Raw genomic sequence first — 17,244 nt, 5'->3', positions numbered from 1 at the left:
TATCCCTGTGTTTATGTGACAGAAATATTTGAAAGGCAATCAAAAAATGATAACATTGGGCTGGGGACATAGCTCAGTTGGTAGAGTATTCGCCTTGCATGCACAAGGCCCTGGGTTCAATCCCCAGCATCACACACACACACACACACACAAAGGAAGTGATAAAATTATTGACTTGAAAGAAAAAAAAAGGTCAGTGAAAAGTTACTTTTATTAAACTTCATATGTGGCATTATATAAAATTAAAATATTAGAGCATTAAAAAAGAAAATTTGACTAATTCCTTTTAATTATGTGAATGTATGCTTTAAAAAGAGAGAAAAACATACATATATATTGGTATGTTTTATTAATAAATAAAAAATATATGGCTTTCATTTTTTAGCCTAAACATTTGCAAATCTGTCACAATCTTTCTCAAAATCAACCTTCTTCACATATTCAGGTTCAATAGACAGTATAGATGGATTTGACAACCTATCATCACTCACAGGGACGAGAGACAGTTTTCCTTAACTTATTTTTTTGAAAATGTTGTTTTGCACGGAAGCCTCAGATGCACAAATGCTCAGCAAAAGTCCTCGACATAAGAATCAGTTTGGCAGAGACTTGGAAACTCCAGTTCATGACAAATTCCAGAAATCAAAGCCCTGCCAGGGCCTTGGGTCCTTCAGGTTCTGTTCTTACAATTTTCAGATGTCTAAAATGTCTACAGCAAATGAAGACTCCGAGTAGTCACCAAGAAGGACAGATCTAAAGTAATTCCACTTCTGTTTCTTCTAATTTCACAATTACCGTGATGTCAGCACTTCCATAAAATGATTGTCTCAGTAGTTGGAGGTTCAAGCCATGCTGAATGTGAGATCTGAGGATTCTGAATCCTTGAGAAACTGTTTCTGTGCAACTGAGTCTACACGTTTCAGAAGAACAATGTAATTGGAAATTTTTCAAATAATTTAAAGTAGTATAGAATGTTTCTTAAAGCGTGTGTGTGTGCGCGCACGTGTGTGTGCGTGTGTGTGTGTGTGTGCGTGTGTGTGCATGAAAAGGGCTGTCTAGAATTTCCACTGACAGAGACTTCTTCAGGAAAGATTATTTTATTACCGACATTGTTTATAATTGCCAGCACATGGTCATAAAAAATGTTAGGACCACCCTTCAGTCAGTTTTATGAGCATTTTGAAATCCTCCACCAACTATTCACCCCATTACTTCTTAGACCCAGTGCTGACTGCTCGCCAGCCTGCCTCAGAATGCCTGTGCTGTCAAGTTGCTTGGGGCATCTTAAGCTCCTCCTGGGCTTGGGCATCTCCTCCTCAGACATTCGTCCTATAATGACATCCTCAGCTGTCACTGCTCCCACCCTGCCGGCCCTCTGCTTGTCAACCAGCACTTGATAATTCTATATTTCAGATGAGCAATATTTAGGTTGCTGGTAATTTACTTTTGTATTGATCAACCTGAAATTACAAAACATGAAGTGTGTTTTCAAGCATGGAATAATAGTCCATAAAATTCCACATGGTCTACCGATATTATCTCTTTACCACTAACATAACTAACAGTCACTGCAGATATTTCATGGCCTGATGCCAGATCACAGTATAAATCACCAACAAATACCCACAGAGAAGTTAAAGGAATCTATATATTTTCACAATTACATTTACCACATCAATTTTCAGGTCCATTATATCTCAACTTTTGCTCTGTTTCTTATATAGGCTGAGTCCATCAGTATTTTATCTCTCTTCCTTTTGGCCTGAGTTTGTACCCACTTAATTGTGGGTTTTCTCTTAAGCATCAATCAACTAACCATGATAGCTATAAGAAAATGTTAAAAATTAATGTTTCGGGACTGGGGCTATAGCTTAGTGGTAGAGTGCCTGCCTCACAAATGTGAGGCACTGAATTTGATCCTCAGCACCACTTAAAAATAAAGATATTATGTCCATTTTCAACTAAAAAAATTTTAAAAAATAATGGGATATTGTGTAATATCCCAGCTTCATTTGAGAAATTATTTTTTTAAACCAAGAAAAGTTTGCAAATAAATTCTAAATTTAAATATAACAAAAAAGGTTCTAGAATGTAGCTGTGCAGGCTTCTGTAGATGGAAAAGGGTGAAGGTAATCTAATTGAGTTCCTAAATTTAGAGAGGAATTTATATACATAGGAGTTAAATGATTTTAGACTCACAAGGCCTACGTGTGAATCCTGAGTTCCACCATTTATAAATCTGTGGCTAGTCGAGCATCTTAACCTCTTGAGCTTTTATTTCCTCATCTCCAGATACTTGGAAAATAAAATACCTACCTCCTGCAGTTGCTGTGAAATAATGCATACAAAGTGTTTCCCAGAGTGCTTGGCAGGGAAATTTTGTATTGAGATGGAGCAGAACACAGTGAAAGGCCCACTGGAGAATTCTAGGGCCAGAATGTCTGGCCATGAATCATGGAGCCACAGATGAGTCTCCTGTTTATTTTCTCATTTGTAAGATGGGGGGAGGGGAAGTTGTACTTTACACATTTGTTTGTTTTTGAGGAATAATTTTAAGTGAATTAATATTTGAAAACATACTCAAAAATAAATACCAGCTGGGTATTGTGGCCTACACCTGTAATCTCAGCAGCTCAGGAGGCTGAGGCTAGAAGATGGCAAGTTCAAAGCCGGCCTCAGCAATTTAGCAAGGCTGAGTCTCACTAAGTTGCTTATTGAGACCCTGTCTCAAAATAAAATACAGGAGGTCTGGGGATGTGGCTCAGTGGTTCAGCACCCCTGGGTTCAACCCCTGGTACCAAAAAACAAACAATAACAAAAAGAAAGTGCTTTCCAAATGCTTATTTGTTTATATAATCTATATGGTTGCTGCTATGACCATGACTCTTGAATATGCTGTCTTTTAAAATATGTAATTCTATGAATTGCACCATTTTTTCCTATTTAAACCTTCAATAAAAAACAACATCACCATGTGTGTTTTCTTGGATACTGAGACCTCAATCCTGAGACTCCCTAGTGCACAGTACAAGCCTGCTGCAATGAAGTCCACCCACCTTTGAGGACATGATTTTGGGAAAGGGACAGGGCTCCCATAGCCGCTTCTCCTTTTAATAAATTACTCTGGCAATGGAAACATGGCTGTGCATTTTCTCTCTGTTTTTTGATAACCCTGTGGAAATTCAGAAACTGGCCACGAGAGCCCTGGATAATAGGAAGAATTCATTGTGTTCTTAAATGTCTATGGCCCTTTTTAAAATTTAACTATACTCAGGCACTAGACAGAATGGGGCACATTGTAGTAAAAACAATCACAGGATGGGTAGCAGGCTCTGGATCCTGATTCTGAGTGGGTGATTTGTCCCTGGGGGCACCTGGTAAGGTCTGGAGACATGTTAGCTTTGTGAGTTCTCCTGGCATCTAGCCGGTAGGAGCCAGTGACCTTCAGACACAATGGGTGCAGCCTTCATCCCCCGCAAAATTACCTGGTCTGAAACTGCAGGACTGTGGAGGTCCCAAATCCCTGCTGGTCAGTCAGCCTGGGTTTCTGACTGTACCAAAGTCAGGGAATCTCCAGTTCTACTTGGCTTGCAGCACACATACGTGTGTTTGTGAGTTGTGCCAATTCCCAATCCAGTCACTGCTGTTGAGAAGGCATTGCTAGGATGCTAAAAATAGCCAGTTGGCAGAAGTAACTTGACTTTAGTGCTGTTTTTTGTTTATTTATTCTGTAATCAGACTCTAATTGCCAGTATAATGTCCTTTCTGCTAGCTACTTCCATGTTATTATGCACATTCTGTATGCAAAAATTATGCACTTACTTTTAAATATTGTAAATATTTGCTCTAAATATATACTAGCATTTTTCTATATTATAGCTCTACCCAGGCAGTAGAATAATACTTATAAAATGTGGAATTCATACACAGAGTCGGTAAGATGAGAAATGTTGCTTTTTGGAGGAAGATGATTTTGCAAAGTCGGTGTTTTGCATTATAGATGTGTGAAAAGAAAACCTTGGTTTTTAGTTTAATTTTATGAAGTAATTAGCTCTGCGCTCCTTCCAATGTAAGGGTCAGCAGCAAGTCACATGATCACGCACCCCCTTCTCCCCCCCCCAAAAGGGCTGCTCCCTAAAGGCCAGTACTAACGCTTTTACTCTACTGCATGTCCCCTTCCCTTGAGTGGGAATGCAGGAAAAAAGTTCTGCTCTGTGCTTCAAGTCAGAATAAGTTCACGAGTTGGTAGATTCACCCATGTTCCATCACAGCACAGCTCCAAGGTCAAAGTAAGAAATGTCTAGAAAGCCACAGGATGTTTGTGCTTTGCTCTAAGAAAATACTTGTTAAGTCTTTTTTTTTTTTCTTTTTTTAAGAGTAGGGTTCCCCTTGATTGGAGCTTCAGAACAAAATCCCGTTGCCAGTGTCTCAGCAGTCATAGGCAGGGGAAGGAGATATGGGTAGTGGCTGACACATCTATTAAAATTCTTGAGGGAATTGCTGATTTCTACTCTCTTTTCCATGCATGGCCTTAGACATACAGATTCCAAGATTAAAGAGTAGGTACTTCAGAAAGAATGGGTGCATTATCTACTTCCATTTTCCCCTAGGGGTTGGATCCCTTTTATTTTGATTTATATGTTATTCCATTCTAGTTCTTTTGGGGGGAAAAAAGTTTTTATTTTGAAAAAGTATAACATACTAGACCCGATAACAGACACCTGCCAAATATTGATACCTTTATGAATGTATACAGTTTTGCATAACTATGTTCTTATTGAACATAGTTTTAGGAGAACAAAAATAACATTTTTTTTCTCTTTGAATCAGACTCTTAATTACTATTTTAAAGCCTCTTTCTTTTTTTTTCCAGGTTGGATGTGCTGGTTTCTCCTTTGCCTCTGTTAGTCAGCTTGTCCTCCTCATGAACAAAAGGCCATCTAAGACTAATTTACAGGAGAAAAAGTGTATTTGGGGCTCAGAGGTTCAGTCCACTGAGGGCCAACTCCATCAATTTAGGCCTGAGCAGGGACAGTCCTTCTTGGCAGAAGGGCAGTGGTGAAGGAAGGCTGCTCAGCTCGTGGTGGCCAGGAAGCAGACAGAGAGGCCAGGGACAAACCATAGGATCCCCAGGGCACATTCCCGGCCCCACCTCCTGCAGCTGCCTTCCTTACCACCCAGTCAGCCCATTCCAGCTAAGAAGGACTGATTAGGCTACAGCTCTCTGAATCTCATCGTCTCACTCCTGAACACTCCTGCATTCATGGAGCTCTGGGGGACCCTCACATCCAAACCACAGTCTCTAAAATTATTTATTTCAAAAAGTTTATTCATTGTTGAAAATTTTATCTTTCTCTACATCCAGTTATCAGAAAGATAAAGAAAATGAAAGATAAATTTTTTTAGACTTTTAAAACACTATAACTATTTTAGACTATTTTTAAGAACAAAAGAGTAACTTAAATTAAACATGGTACAACTTAGAATGCAAATTCCTCTTCTCTCTCCCCCTTTGTCTGAGGCAGATCTGCATGCAGGTTGTAGGCTTTTTTTGTTTATGGTACACATTTTACTGAATCTCTGGCCTTGGTATTTATCATTACAAGCCATCTAGGATTTTAAGATCTGGGTTGAGGAATGATTTGAAAGTTGTACCATGATGTTCCCTGCTAAGGAGAAACCTGAGATCAAAAATATTGCTTAAACTGATCTGACCAAAAGGTGCACTATGCACTGGTGCTTAAAAAGCATGCTCTTCTCTCATTGAGTGATGGGAGTGCTGAAGCCATAGCCATCCTTGAAAAAAGTGCAACAGTATTTCTTTGATTCAGTTCCTCTAAACAACACACACACACACACACACACACACACACACACACACACACACACACATGAGGATCCTGGAAGTGCCTATCAAGGAACCTAGGTTGTGCCTCATGGAAGGTAGAAAAAACTGGTGCAGGCTAGACTATACCCATGTGACTCCAGTGAGAAGGGCAAAGGGGAACCTATGTGTCTGGAAGCTAATGTGACCAGCCGAAGTGTCAGAGAAAATGACCTAAGAAGGCAGAGAAAATGTGCCCCCAAGGATGGTGTTTTTTCTGGCTACTCACCCCTCAAAAAGACAGGCGAAAGGTGAGTAGCCAGAGAGCAGGAGATGGTGAGAGCATGAAATTCTGTAGGCCCACACAGAGAAGAGTATGAAATAGGTCAGGATTTGTCTCAGAATAAAGGGATAGGTGAGGCCTAATGCCAGAGGACAGTTGAGGCAGAGGAAAGGTATAAAGATACAGAATGAGGCTTGGGTCATGTCAGGAAATATTTCTAAGAAATTTCAGAAGTTTGACCTTTCACATTCTAAAGAGATGCTTATGGTGACATTTGCATGGTAGCTAGTTCACTCCAAAGGGTGAAAATAGGGAGAATGTAATAGTATGATATGTAGGGGAAACAACTCAGAATTGAGGGGATATTCCCAGAAACAGAGGAGAGATCATTTTCTGTGACTACTGATAACATTGTGAGGAAAATCCTCCCACCTCTTTAGGAAATCCACCTTACATGTGAGAACAATGGTAGCATTTCAAGTGTTTTAACATTGTGTTCCCTGGTGTGTTGTAATGTAAAACTTACCCAATTTGACTGTCTTTTCTTTCACCTTGCCTAATCCTTTCCGTGGAAGCGCCTCTTTTATTGTGATGGGATCGGTGCGCTTAGAAAGAAGACAGTACATAAAGAGTGTATTTTTCATTGACTACAAAGTTAATAATTTAGAATAAATATTCCACTATGACTTTCTATCATGCTGTTTCTGTGATAGAGTCAGAAGCTTATGGGAACCTGTGAAGCCATGAGCCAAAAATTAATCTGCCCTCCTATAACTTGTTCCTGTCACATAAAATGGTCACAATGAAGAAGATCTGACCACCACAAATGGGACAGTTGCAGAGCACATTAGTGTTTCTTGTAGTTCTGCCCAGCATGAAATACTGAGGGGAGTCCTAAGACTTAAGAAGGGTAAGAGATGGGAACTTGAGAACCTGGGAAATTAATATCTCTGCTAAAGGTACTTACATAGCTGAACATAAATCCTAACAATGACATATCCTTGTATTTTAGTTTCTAACATATTATATTATAAATTAAAAACAGGAGAAAAAATTTCATAGTTTGAATCAATAATGGAAATGAACACAAAAATTCCAGTGTGCACATCATAATTGTGACAACAGCATCATAAACAATAAGGAAGAGATGAGGGTAGGAGGAGAAGGAACATGGTAATAGAACTCAGGCATATGTTGGTATTGATGTAAAACACATAGAAACCACTATAAAAATAAATTTCAAATATAGATAAAAGGATATAAAAGGTAACAAAAGTGGTATGATAGGGAATAAATAAACCAATCAAAATGGAAGCTGCTAGTGGAGCAGTGAGGAACCTAAAACAAAGAAAAAACACATGTAAAAAACAGCCCATTGGCAGAAGTCTTTCATTATCTGTGATGACATTAGATGGAACAGATGAGTCTTGGTTTCTAAATACCTAAGAAGCCTGCGTCCACACAAAGTTTCACACAATTTCTCTACAATATTGCATTAGGGAGATAAGCTTGGGTTTGATGGATTCTCTTCTAACAGAAACAATGCACCTGGTAACACAAACTTGACCTGCCATGACTTCCCATGCTCTGTCAATGCCATCAATCTGAGACACAGGACAGGACACCTTTTGGCATAACTGGCACAGAATGAGGCTGGACACCCTTGCAATAGGCTCTCCAGTGACAGAAGATTTGGGGTCCTCAGGAGGCGGGCTGTGAAACCTAAACAAGAAAGAAGCAGTGGAGGGGCATTCAGAGGAATCCAGGAGAGAAGCTGGGGTTGTACAGAGTTCAGGAGTGAGGCCAGTCCTGGGAGTGAACAGGAGGAATGGGCATCAGGAGAGTTTAAACTGTCTGAGGTTGCAGTAACCACATTCTGAGGGTCAGACAGTACATATAATAGTAACCCCATTACTATTAGCTATATATACATCCAAAGGAAATGAAATTAGCATATCAAAGAGATACCTACACTTTCATGTTTACTAAAACACTATTTACAATACTCAAATATGGAATCAACTGTGTCCATCAATGAATGAACTGATAAATAAAATGTCAAACACACAAATGAAATATTATTCAGCCATAAAAGAAAGGGATTATGTTATTTGTGGAAACACAAATATGTTGGACATCATATTAAGTGAAATAAGCCATGCATAAAAAGACAAATATTGCATGATTTCACTCACTTGTGGAATCTTAAAAATGCTGAGCTTATAAAACTAGAGGGCAAAATACTGTTTATGAGAGGTTGGGAGACTAGGGGAGATGTTGAGGAGGAGATATTGGTTAATGTGTACAAAGTCACAGCCAAACAGGATAAATATAACTACATATTCTTAGTTATTCAATACACAATGTATCAATGTTCCAAACAACCATAAAGATGTACAATTATAATGTCAGTAAAAAGAGCATAAAGTAAAAATAAAACTACAACAAACCCGGTCTAAATATTCCTTAATATTTTTATGTAATATTTCTCTAACCCACAGAGCATTTTCTTCCTATTACTATTTTGATTTCTTTATCACAATTATGTACATCTTGTCTTCATCACTAGACTATCTCGTCTGAAGGGCGGGTATGTCTTTAATTCATTAGAGTACCCAACACGGTGCCTAGGACAAATAGGATCGGCACTGCGACTATTTTGAATTAATAAAATCCAAAGGAATATGAAAATGACCTACCATAGAATTTTAGGGTTGTACAATGTAATAGCCAACTCAGAGATGATGCAGTATCTGAAGGGAAGGGGGCTGTGGGGAGTCTAGTTAAGAAAATCATTTTATGGCAATTAACTGAAATCTTTTTTCATTTCTCCCTAAGAAAACAAAATACTCCTCACAAATTTTAGGACAAATAATTCTCTGAGCAGTCAGTATTTGAATAATTTTAAATACTGATGAATTTTTAGGCCATGAAAAGTTATGAGAAATTTATGATTTATAAATCTAAAAATAGGACTAATCTGATTATTATACATCCTATTCACGAAACACATAACACTAAAATTTTGGGTGAGTAATCAGTGTGGATACCATCATAGACCCATCAGAATAAGATTAACTTTTGTATCCAAGTGCACCCTGCTTGACTAGTACCCTCTGTGCCTTATTTTGAAACTTAAAAGATTTGTCATGTTACTATTTTTTCTCTCTGATGGATATAATTCCTCCTACATCCTGTGTCATGATCAGTGAAGCAGATTTCCTACTTCCCAAAACCTGCGTGCTCCCTAACAGAATGACTGAAATTTATCAGCCTTCATGGCTTGTTTTTCCTTCATTTACTCGCTGCACTCACTCTCTCTGCCTTTCCCAATGTGTATTCACCCTTATCCTCTCTACTTCACAATTTCCAACTCCCCTATGATCTATGCCTGTCTTGTATAGAAACTAAGAGGGATACTCCCACTATAACCTGCTGCTGGACTTTGGTCTTAAGAGAGACAACTCATTATCTTTCTCACTTTTTCATTATTACCTGTTTACTAGGTTCATTTTTCCAAGTATTAGAATAAATCAGCACTCATTGAGCATTAAAAAACGCAGGCATTCAAGTAGCTAATGAGGGTACATGGTACTACCTAGAGTGAGCAGTTTGATCGTGAAGACCTTGAATTATTAGAAAACTGTATAATTACTAAACTCAATTCCTTTTAGACTCTCCCGCCAGCACCACGCTGTCACTACTCATCAGAACAAGCCTTCCTGGCCAGAAGAGGTTGGCAGTGCTGTCCTAAGGATCAGCAGAGCAGCTTAGGTAAATTAGTGGTGTCGAGGGCCCCAAGGAACCCCCTGTCCTGGCCGCCCTGACCTGCCTCTTCCTACAGACCTGTGGTGCCCTTGAGGTTTCCCCACAGCAGCAGCCTGCTCTCAGCAGTGTTGCATGCAGGCCTGGCCACCAGCAAGGCAAGTGGGGCCAAGACTATGGGTCCAGCTGCTCCTGGATTGACCAGCTCCCCAGTAGGCTGAGGGAAGGTACATATACCCCCTTTGGCCTCACCCACCGTCCGTCCTGCCTGTGGGCTGCCAGGAGCAGGAGGGGAACGATCACACAGCCCACCATTACGCCATCCTCCTTACCGGGGTAAGCGGAGCAACAGCCTCCCTGATCTCCGAGAGGATCACATGGCAATGGATGTTTCTGGGTGCACGCTGGTAGAGCATCTTCCACCTGAGGCCAGGGCAAACAGCAACAGATTAACCATTGCCCACCCTGCAAACTGCTAAGCCCTTCCTCCCTGGCAGGTCTCCATCTCCCAAGGATCTCCAGCTTCACCCCCAGACGGCCAGGCAGTCAGTCCATGGTGTGCTGAGTGAGTCTCTGAAGGACCCGAGTGTCACTACAGCTGCGGCATGGGGCCTGCCCCTGCTGGACAGGGTGGGGCAGAGAAGCTGCACAGGGAGCAGAACGTGCTCCTGCCCATTAAAACATCCCCTCTAGTGTGGAGAACAGATGAGTGTACAGTGAATATTGGCTGTGAGGGCCAGGGTTCCAGGGTCCCCACTCTCCCATCATTTCTTCAATTTTACTTAAACAGCAGAGGGCTTCCTCTGGGCAGTTAGGGGAGACTCCTGGCCAGCACAGACCAGAGAGTCCTCACTGTACTACCCAGCCTGGCCACAGCAGTCCCAGACTACAATGCTAACAGGGCCAAAGGCCAGACCATGGGTGGAAGTGGGCCAGGGCTGCTGCTTGCTGCTATCTCTGCCAGCAGGTGTGAGCCTGGCACCTGCTATAGCAGATGTGAAAACCAGGCGCACAGCAGTAGGCAGGACAGAATATGGGCAGACTCATGCCACACCTTCAATCCCACCTGGACAGTGGTAGCAGCCTTGGGGTCTACATGCTCACCCACAGGAGAACAGGGCTATGCCAGCAGCAGTAGACATGAAACCACTCTGGCCCACAGCATCTAACATCAGAGGGTGCCCAGAGAGGGCAGGAGGGGCTGACCTGCACGAATACCCAGCATCTCACCTGTTCACACAAGCCTCCACAGTGGGGTCCCCAGCGTCCACTGCCTGAAGAACCTCGCGAACATTTTCCTCCAGCCAGCTCATGGTGGCAGGCTATTTCCAGAGGAAGTGCAACCTCCCGAGGTACAGACTCACCAGCTGGGTAGGGCAGGGGGGTGGCTGTGGGAGCAAGGCCTGGGTCAGGGATGGGGGGTTGGCTGTGGGAGCAAGGCCAGGGTCAGGGACGGGGGGCTGGGTGGAGCACGGCCAAGGTCAGGGATGGGGAGCTGGGTGTGGGAAAAAGGCCATGGTCAGGGCAGAGGACTGGCTGTGGGAGCAAGACTGGGACATGGATGGGAGCTGGGTGGAGCAAGGCCAAGGTCAGAGATGGGGAGCTGGGTGGAGGAAGGTCAAGGTCAGGGATGGGGAGCTAGGAGTGGGAACTAGGCCATGGTCAGGGCAGGGGACTGGCTGTGGGAGCAAGACCTGGGTGAGGGATGGGAGCTGGGTGGAGCAAGGCCAAGGTCAGGGATGGGGAGCTGGGTGTGGGAGCAAGGCCTGGGTCAGGGATGGGGAGCTGGGTGGAGCAAGGCCTGCATCAGGGATGGGAGACTGGTTGTAGAGCAAGGCCAGGGTCAGGGATGGAGAGTTGGGTGAAGCAAGGCCTGGGTCAGGGATGGGGGACTGGCTGTGGGAACAAGGCCTGGGTCAGGGATGGGGAGCTGGGTGGAGCAAGGCCAAGTTCAGGGATGGGGAGATGGCTGTGGGAATAAGGCGAGGGTCAGGGATGAGAAGCTGGCTGTGGGAGCAAGGCCAGGGTCAGGGATGGGGGACTGGCTGTGGGAGCAAGGCCAGGGTCAGGGATGAAGGACTGGCTGTGGGAACAAGGCCTGGGTCAGGGATCGGGGGCTGGGTGTGGAAATAAGGCCAGTGTCAGGGATGGGGAGCTGGGAGGAGAAAGGCCAAGGTCAGGGATGGGGAGCTGGGTGGAGCAAGGCCAGGGTCAGGGATGGGGAGCTGGCTGTGGAATAAGGCCAGGGTCAGGGCAGGGGCATGGCTGTGGGAGCAAGGCCAGGGTCAGAGATGGGTGGCTGGCTGAGGGAGCAAGGCCAGGATCAGGGATGGGAACCTGGGTAAAGCAAGGCCAAGGTCAGGGATGGGGAGCTGGCTGTGGGAGCAAAGCCAGGGTCAGGGATGGGGGGCTGGGTGGAGCAAGGCCAAAGTCAGGGATGGGGAGCTAGGAGTGGGAACTAGGCCATGGTCAGGGTAGAGGACTGGCTGGGGGAGCAAGACCAGGGTCAGGGATGGGAGTTGGGTGGAGCAAAGCGAAGGTCAGGGATGGGGAGGTGGGTGTGGGAGCAAGGCCTGGGTCAGGGATGGGGAGCTGGGTGGAGCAAGGCCTGCATCAGGGATGGGAGACTGGTTGTAGAGCAAGGCCAGGGTCAGGGATGGAGAGTTGGGTGGAGCAAGGCCTGGGTCAGGGATGGGGGACTGGCTGTGGGAACAAGGCCTTGGTCAGGGATGGGGAGCTGGATGGAGCAAGGCCAAGGTCAGGGATGGGGAGATGGCTGTGGGAATAAAGCCAGGGTCAGGGATGAGAAGCTGGCTGTGGGAGCAAGGCCAGGGTCAGGGATGGGGGACTGGCTGTGGGAGCAAGGCCAGGGTCAGGGATGAAGGACTGGCTGTGGGAACAAGGCCTGGGTCAGGGATGGGGAGCTGGATGGAGTAAGGCCAAGGTCAGGGATGGGGAGATGGCTGTGGGAATAAGGCGAGGGTCAGGGATGAGAAGCTGGCTGTGGGAGCAAGGCCAGGGTCAGGGATGGGGGACTGGCTGTGGGAGCAAGGCCAGGGTCAGGGATGAAGGACTGGCTGTGGGAACAAGGCCTGGGTCAGGGATAGGGAGCTGGGTGGAGCAAGGACAAGGTCAGGGATGGGGAGCTGGGAGGAGAAAGGCCAAGGTCAGGGATGGGGAGCTGGGTGGAGCAAGGCCAGGGTCAGGGATGGGGAGCTGGCTGTGGAATAAGGCCAGGGTCAGGGATGAAGGCCTGGCTGTGGGAGCAAGCCTGGGTCAGGGATGGGGAGCTGGGTAGAGCAAGGCCTGGGTCAGGGATGGGGGGCTGGCTGTGGAGCAAGGCCTGGGTCAGGGACGGAGGGCTGGCTGTGGGAGCAAGGCTTGGGTCAGGGATTGGGGGCTGGCTGTGGGATCAAGGCCTGGGTCAGGGATGGGGAGCTGGGTGAAGCAAGGCCAAGGTCAGAGATGGGGGGCTGACTTTGGGAGCAAGCCTTTGTCAGGGATGGGGGGCTGGCACTGGGAGCAAGACCTGGGTCAGGGATGGGGAGCTGGGTGGAGCAAGGCCAGCGTCAGGGATGGGGAGCTGGGTGGAACAAGGCCAGGGTCAGGGATGGGGGACTGGCTGTGGGAGCAAGACCAAGGTAAGGGATAAGGAGCTGGCTGTGGGAGCAAGGCCTGGGTCAGGGTTGGAGAACTGGGTGGAGCTAGTCCTGCTTCAGGGATGGGCGACAGGCTGTGGGAGCAAGGCCAGGCTCAGGGATGGAGAGCTGGGTGGAGAAAGGCCTGGATCAGGGATGGCTGTGGGATCAGGGCCTGGGTCAGGGATGGGGAGTTGGCTGAGCAAGGCCAAGGTCAGAGATGGGGGGCTGGCATTGGGAGCAAGCCTGTGTCAGGGATGGGGAGCTGGGTGGAGCAAGGCCTGTGTCAGGGATGGGGAGCTGGGTGGAGCAAGGCCAGGTCAGGTATGGGTGCTGCTTGGAGCAAAGCCTGGGTCAGGGATTGGGGACTGGCTGTGGGAACAAGGCCTGGGTCAGGAATGAGGAGCTGGGTGGAGCAAGGCCAAGGTCAGGGATGGAGAGCTGTGTGGATCAAGACCTGGGTCAGGGTTGGGAGCTGGGTGGAGCAAGGCCAGGGTCAGGGATTGAGTGTAGGCTGTGGGAGCAAGCCTGGGTCACATATGGGGAGCTGGGTGGAGCAACGCCTGGGTCAGGGATGAGGAGCTGGGTGAAGCAAGGCCTGGGTCAGGGATTGGGGACTGGCTGTGGGAACAAGGCCATTTTCAGGGATGTGGGACTGGCTTTGGGAGCAAGGCCTGGGTCAGGGATGGGGGACTGGCTGTGGGAACAAAGCCTGGGTCAGGGATGAGGAGCTGGGTGGAGCAAGGCCAGCGTCAGGGAAGGGGAGCTGTGTGGATCAAGACCTGGGTCAGGGTTGGGAGCTGCGTGGAGCAAGGCCAGGGTCAGGGATTGCGGGCTGGGTAGAGGAAGGCCAAGGTCAGGGATGGGGAGCTGGGTGTGGGAACTAGGCCATGGTCAGGTCAGGGGACTGGCTGTGGGAGTAAGACCTGGGACAGGGATGGGAGTTCAGTGGAGCAAGGCCATGGTCAGGGATGGGGAGCTGGATGTGGGAGCAAGACCTGGGTCAGAAATGCCGAGCTGCATAGAGCAAAGCCTAGGTTAGGGGTAGGGTACTGGCTGTGGGAGCAAGGCAAGGGTCAGGGATGGAGAGCCGGGTAGAGCAAGGCTTGGGTCAGGGATGAGGAGCTGGGTGGATCAAGACCTGGGTGAGGGATGAGGAGCTGGTGGAGCAATGCCATGGTCAGGGATGGGGAGCTGGCTGTGGGAACAAGCCTGGGTCATGGATGGGGAGCAGGGTGGAGCACTGCTTGGGTCAGGGATTGGGGGCTGCCTGTGGGATCAAGGCCTGGGTCAGGGATGGAGAGCTGGGTGGAGCAAGGCCAAGTTTAGAGATGGGTGGCTGGCTTTGGGACCAATCCTGTGTCAGATATGGGGAGCTGGATGGAGCAAGGCCTGGGTAAGGGATGGGGGGCTTGCTCTGGGAGCAAGACCTGGGTCACGGATCGGGAGCTGGGTGGAGCAAGGCCAGGGTCAGGGATGGGGAGCTGGGTGGAACAAGGCCAGGGTCAGGGATGGGGTATTGGCTGTGGGAGCAAGGCCAGGTTCAGGGATGGGGGACTGGCTTTGGGAGCAAGGCCAGGGTCTGGGTTGGGGAGCTGGGTGGAGCAAGGCCAAGGTCAGGGATGGGGAGCTGGCTGTGAAAGCAAGGCCTGGGTCACGGTTGGGGCACTGGGTGGAGGCAGGCCTGCCTCAGGGATGGGGGACTGGCTGTGGTAGCAAGGCCAGGGTCAGGGATGGAGAGCTGGGTGGAGAAAGGCCTGGGTCAGAGATGGGGGGCTGGCTGTGGGATCAAGGCCTGGGTCAGGGATGGGGGACTGGCTGTGGGAATAAGGCCTGGGTCAGGGATGGGGAGCTGGGTGGAGCAAGGCATGGGTCAGGGATGGGGGACTGGCTGTGGGATCAAGGCCTGGGTCAAGGATCGGGTGCTGGATGGAGCAAGGCTAGGGTCAGGGATGGAAGCTGGGTGGAGCAAAGCCTGGGTCAGTGATTGGGGACTGGCTGTGGGAAGAAGGCCTGGGTCAGGGATGAGGAGCTGGGTGGAGCAAGGCCAAGGTCAGGGATGGGGAGCTGTGTGGATCAAGACCTGGATCAGGGTTGGGAGCTGGGTGGAGCAAGGCCAGGGTCAGGGATTTAGAGCTGGCTGTGGGAGCAAGCCTGGGTCAGAGATGCGGAGCTGGGTGGAGCAAGGCCTGGGTCAGGATTGGGTAGCTGGTTGTGGAGCAAGGCCAGGGTCAGGAATGGGGGGCTGGGTGGAGTAAGGCCAAGGTCAGGGATGGGGAGCTGGGTGTTGGAACAAGGCCATGGTCAGGGCAGGGGACTGGCTGTGGGAGCAAGACCTGGGACAGGGATGGGAGTTGGGTGGAGCAAGGCCAAGGTCAGTGATGGGGAGCTGGATATGGGAGCAAGACCTGAGTCAGGGATGGGGAGCTGGGTAGAGCAAAGGCTGGGTCAGGGTTAGGGGACTGGCTATGGGAGCAAGGCTAGTGTCATGGATGTGGAGCCGGGTGGAGCAAGGCCTGGATCAGGGATGGGGGACTGGCTGTGGTAACATGGCCTGGGTCAGGGTTGAGAAGATAGGAGGAGCAAGGCCAAGGTCAGGGATGGGGAGGTGGGTGAATCAAGACCTGGGTCAGGGATGAGGAGCTAGGTAGAGCAAGGCCAGGGTCAGGGTGGGGAGCTGGCTGTGGGAGCAAGCCTGGGTCAGAGATGGGGAGCTGGGTGGAGCAAGGCCTGGGTCAGGGAATAGGTGCTGGCTGTGGAGCAAGGTGTGGATCAGGGATGGGGGGCTGGCTGTGGAGCAAGGCCTGGGTCAGGGATGGGGTCTGGCTGTGGGAGCAAGGCTTGGGTCAGGGATTGGAGGCTGGTTGTAGGATCAAGGCCTGGGTCAGGGATGAGGAGCTGGGTGGAGCAAAGCCAAGGTCAGAGATGTGGGCCTGGCTTTGGGAGCAATCCTGTGTCAGGGATGGGGAGCTGGGTGCAGCAAGGCCTGGGTAAGGGTTGGGGGGCTGGCTGTGGGAGCAAAACCTGGGTAAGGGATGGTGAGCTGGGTGGAGCAAGTTCAAGGTCAGGGATGTGGAGGTTGCTGTGGGAGCAAGGCCTGGGTCAGGGATCGGGGGCTGGGTGTGGAAATAAGGCCAGTGTCAGGGATGGGGAGCTGGGTGGATCAAGGCCTGGGTCAGAGATGGGGAGCTGGGTGGAGCAAGGCCAGGGTCAGGGATCGGGAGCTGGCTGTGGAGCAAGGCCTTGGTTAGGTATGGGCGACTGGCTGTGGTGCAAGGACTGGGTCTGGGATGGGCGGCTGCCTGTGGGAGCAAGCCTGGGTCAGGGATGGGGAGCTGGGTAGAGCAAGGCCTGGGTCAGAGATGGGGGGCTGGCTATGAGAGCAAGACCTGGGTCAGGAATGGGGAGCTGGGTGGAACAAGGCCTGGGTCAGCCTACTGCTCAACAGGAGATGACCAGCTGTTCTGTGGCTCATTCCTTCCTTGCGCTCTCCAACCTGACCTCATCCTCTGGATCTGGCCTAACAACTACTTCTCTGAGGGATGCCAGGCCAGGTAATGGTGGGGGGTGTTCTTGGACCCATGCTGTCTTCTATGCTAACGTGAGATTCATAGTGGACTTCAGGCCATTAATCTTGACTTCAGGAGGACTAGAGCCTGAGGTCAGCCACATGAGTGGTCAGCCATGCAGGTCTGACAGAGTTCCAGTGACAAATGCTGACGTCAAGTCTCATT

General features: G+C 48.5%; 1 long non-coding RNA gene across 1 annotated transcript; it reads right to left on the bottom strand.

The window, feature by feature from the left end:
• Positions 1-332: 332 nt before the first annotated feature.
• On the bottom strand, positions 333-16,986 carry LOC144372582 (uncharacterized). Its single transcript, XR_013432549.1, has 4 exons — positions 11,103-16,986; positions 10,205-10,295; positions 6,634-7,829; positions 333-1,460 (listed from the first exon to the last, which is right to left on the bottom strand). It is a non-coding gene; the product is annotated as an uncharacterized LOC144372582 (long non-coding RNA).
• Between the last annotated feature and the right edge of the window lie 258 nt (positions 16,987-17,244).

Source organism: Ictidomys tridecemlineatus, unplaced genomic scaffold (assembly GCF_052094955.1).
Source record: "Ictidomys tridecemlineatus isolate mIctTri1 unplaced genomic scaffold, mIctTri1.hap1 Scaffold_133, whole genome shotgun sequence".
Taxonomy (NCBI): domain Eukaryota; kingdom Metazoa; phylum Chordata; class Mammalia; order Rodentia; family Sciuridae; genus Ictidomys; species Ictidomys tridecemlineatus.
This window is presented reverse-complemented; position numbering and strand designations above follow the sequence as displayed.